Genomic DNA, 4,770 nt, shown 5'->3' on the forward strand with positions numbered 1-4,770 from the left:
TCTGAAGTAATGTAAATCATGGTAATCAATTTCAATAATTTTTTATTAAATGCAATTTATAGTTAATTTGTTGTTTCTATTAATACACCAACATTCATATCTCTCTTGTTACCAACACTATTTGAGTTTAAGTATTTCAAAGTTTAATAATCATAAATTTCGTTTAAACACATATAGCAATCATGTAGTCAATTTTATATAAATTTTGTTATAAATATATAAAATAATAAATAAATGTAGTCAATTTTTCATATAGACATCCATATATTATTTTTATATATAATTAATTTTAATAAATTTTTTCATAAATACAAGTAAAATATAATAATTATGAATCAATTGTAATTTGAATTCCGCAGTTATGTAAATCATGGTAATTGTAACATCCTAATCTTACACTATTGCATACAAACTTGCTTTCAAAGTACATTGTGACATTATTTATGTTGTATTGGAGTTTTTTGATACACAAACTAAGTAACTAATAAATTTCCAAAAATATGACTTTTACTATTTTAACACCTTCGTTGATCGTTCGTATTCAATTATTTGTAACTGAATTTACTTCTTTGGTTTATATCTATTAATGTATTTTTTTTCTTAATTTAAAACACTAGTTAAAAAAATCTGAAAAAAATAATAAAATTGAATTAAGTCAAATCTTCGTATTTAGAATTCTCCTAACACTAACACTAACACTAATAAATTTACAACCCAAGTAATATACTTTAGATAAAAAAAAAATCATAACCATTTTGTCTCTTTCTATTATAATAATAATAATAATAATAATAATAATAATAATAATAAATGAGTAACGTTTTGTATGTTAATATTGACATAAATCTTAGTTAATCATGATATAGAAATAAAAATATCACTTGAAAAATTTAATCAAATTAAAATTAAATATAAAACAATTTTTGTATTATTTTGATTAATTTTCTTTTCAACATTTTATGGTGAGCTTTTTCTCTTTTTATATATATATATATATATATATATATATATATATATAGTAAAAATACAATTTCTACCGGTTGATTACAGGAACTATTTGCTACAATATAAGTTATAATTTTTGAATGTTTATATCAAAACAATCATCTTAATTCTGGTAAGTATCTATAAATTCTTTCTTTGAAGAAATTTCTCCATCTTTTTGAAGATATATATATATATATCGTCAACCATCAATATAAAATTCTTATATATAATCAATTTTAATAAATTTTTTCAAAAATACAAGTAAAATGTAATAATTATGAATCAATTATAATTTGAATTCTGAAGTAATGTAAATCATGGTAATCAATTTCAATAATTTTTTATTAAATGCAATTTATAGTTAATTTGTTGTTTCTATTAATAAAATACACCAACATTCAGATTTTTCTTGTTACCAACACTATTTGAGTTTAAGTATTTCAAAGTTTAATAATCATAAATTTCGTTTAAACTCATATAGTAATCATGTAGTCAATTTTATATAAATTTTGTTATAAATGCATAAAATAATAAATAAATGTAATCAATTTTACATATAGACATCAATATATTATTTTTATATATAATTAATTTTAATAAATTTTTTCATAAATACAAGTTAAATATAATATTTATCAATCAATTATAATTTGAATTCTGCAGTTATTTAAATCATGGTAATTGTAACATCCTAATTTTTGAGTTCTAAAAATAAATAATACTTTATTGTATAACGAAAGAAAAAATTGATTTTATTTAGTTTCTGAAATATAAATATAAGAGAAAATTTGAGTTTCTCTTAGATTGAACATAATTGCCACATTTTTACTATTTAAATCATAATTATTTAAAAGAAATAAAATCAATTTATAAGATAAAATGAGTAACATAAAAATACAATGACATTGAAACTTCTAGAAGATGAGTTCTTTCATAATACTTTGCCAAGAATATTAAAAATGTATTTTTCACAATTTAAAAATTCAACATAAAAATATAGGATTAATGAAATTAATTGATAAATATTACAAATATAATTTAAATTATTATTTACAACAATTGCTATCAAACTTCTCAATGTTTAAAATTCATCATACATTATTTACATATTGAAAATTTAACTCTAACTAAGATTTAATCAAAACTTCCACAACTTTGATGAAGCCTACATAGCATATTCCTCCGTGCAACACCTTTGAGAATATGATCCTAAAGTAGACCATCCTTCATTTTAAATTTCTAAAAATGGTTGTAAGGGTGAGCAATCCCGTTCTCAATAATCCTTTAGTTTAAAAACCATACAAATTAAAACAAAACACATAGATTCTTGTGCCAACATAGCAAATAATACTATTTTTAATACAAGATTAATAAATTCATTGTAGAAGCAATCATATTAATTATGTTTTAAATCATATATATAGATAGCTGCTGGTTAGCCGCAACAACAGAGATACAACGTGTGTTCCTGCTACCCCTTTTAGCAAAGATATAATTAGGAGATGGGTGTGTGACCTGTGAATGCTTTTCTTTTCAACAAATCATTGTGCACTCTCTTTCAATTAGCATTTACCACCCTCATTTCTCCAAGATTTCCCAAATCTTCTCTAGACTCTATACCTCTAGTGTATCTTTATAACTATCTATATAGGGTCTTAGCATTTCTTATGACCCTTACTTGCTTAGCATTTCATATTCCATACAATTCATTATCATTTCCTTTTTCACTTAATAATATAACCAACTTAAATTCAACATGCACACTTATTCATGTTAGCTCTTTATTCACAAATTTTGAATAAATCCACATTTTCATTCAAAACAATCAAATATTTTTCATAAGAACAAGAATTCATAAATCTCCACATTCATCAATTATCAAATGTAAACTCATGTTCATCACAAGACACAATTTAAGTATTAACAATTCATTCATCTATCTCACATTATTCACATCAATAAAGTGTGCCGAAGGTCGGTCACCCTCGGTCTCAAACCAGTTGTGCAGTTAAACACATATTAAGCTAAACCACAGAGAAATTGCCGGAGATCACACTCTCTCAGTGTTTTATAAAATCGTCTATCCTTAAGTTCAACACTTTTTATCATTTATTATTCAAAATCATAACCCAACAATAATTATGTGTATACATTAACATTTAGGTCATAAACTTTCTTAGAAACTTGTTTTATTTCTAATTTCTGTTATAGAATCCTATCCAAGTTTGTTCAAAAATAATTCATCATACTTTCATGTTCTAAAGATCCCAATTAATGAAGCATTTACTATTTAGCACAAAAGTATTAAAATTTCTAAGCCAAGACATAGGATAAGAGTCAGAGTTTGGGATCTACTCTCCTTACCTGAAACTAAGTCTCTACCATCAAATCCTTCTAACTATTCAGAGAGAAGGTACAACACGTCCAAAATAGAAAGCTTTGTTCAAAATGTAGAGATATTCCTAAATATTACAAGGTGAACACTCATTGAGAAATTGAAAACCGAAGAAAAGAGATAAAACTAGAGATCTGAGCTTCAAGAAACTTACTTTGTTCTTAATAAAATAAACGTTTAAGCTTAAATCTAGAAGAGATTCGAAGTTTGAGTTCTCCCTTGAGCGGGGAAGGAGAGAGAATAGAGAAAAATGAGGAGAGAAGGTTATTTGGTGAGAAATAATTTTTTTTTAGGCTGGGGTTACGTAAATACCTCTCTAAACTCGTGCAATCTCGCTTGAGCGACCAAATTCTCACTTGGGCGAGCTCTACCCTTGCCTGAGTGAGCCTTCCTTGCTTGAGTGAGACAGCCAAACAGTGAAACTAATCATTTTTCTGTTATTCTCGCTTGAGCGAGATACAATCTCGCCTGAGTGAGCTTGATCTCACTTGAGCAAGATTGAATCCAAAGACCTCCCTGTTTTCCTGTGACTCCTTGCCTGAGCGAGATTATCTCTCACTTGGGCGAGAGGACAGTTGGGTCAACCTTACCCTTTCTCGTTTAAGCAAGACCTATCTCACTTGAGCAAGAAAGCTCCAGAATGCCCTCCATAGAAAACTTCATCTCGCTGAAGCGAGACCTATCTTGCTTGAGGGAGAAGCCCTACACAAAAATTTCTATTTTTCCCATATAAGGTTAACAAAATTGAGGGTGTTACATGCTCAGTCTCGCTTGGGTGAGATTTGTGTCACCTGAGCGAGATCCCCTGCACCAAACTCCTTCTACAAATCCTCCATACTCACTTCTAAATGCACTTTAATATTACTTAATATTAAACAAAACATAAATCATCAAAAAATGAAAAGAGGATGTTATAATAATCAATATCAATAATTTTTTATTCAATGTAATTCATAGTTAACTTGTTGTTTCCATTTTTAACATGCACCAACATTTAGATCATTTATGTTATCAACATTATATTTGACTTTAAGTATTCCAAAGCTTAATAATCATAAATTTTGTTGTAAATACATATAGTAATCATGTAGTCAATTTTATATAGATTGTTATAAATGATTAAAATAATAAAAAAAAATGTAGTCAATTTTACATATAAATATAGGTAGATAGATAGATAGACAGATAGTAGGTAGGTAGATAGATTTGATCATCTTATATGTGATTAGGATTAATTATTGTTTGATTATATTTATAAATTTAAACTAATTATTTTATTATTTCTCATTTAATTTGGTTGATGATTTTAATACTGCAAATTGTATGGCAGACAGCCTTGTAGTGTGAATATGAGTGTTAGATGTAAGTCAAATAAAATGTTCAAATTA

The sequence above is a fragment of the Abrus precatorius genome, unplaced genomic scaffold (assembly GCF_003935025.1).
Source record: "Abrus precatorius isolate BTA unplaced genomic scaffold, Abrus_2018 Scaffold4, whole genome shotgun sequence".
NCBI classification, from domain to species: Eukaryota; Viridiplantae; Streptophyta; class Magnoliopsida; order Fabales; family Fabaceae; genus Abrus; species Abrus precatorius.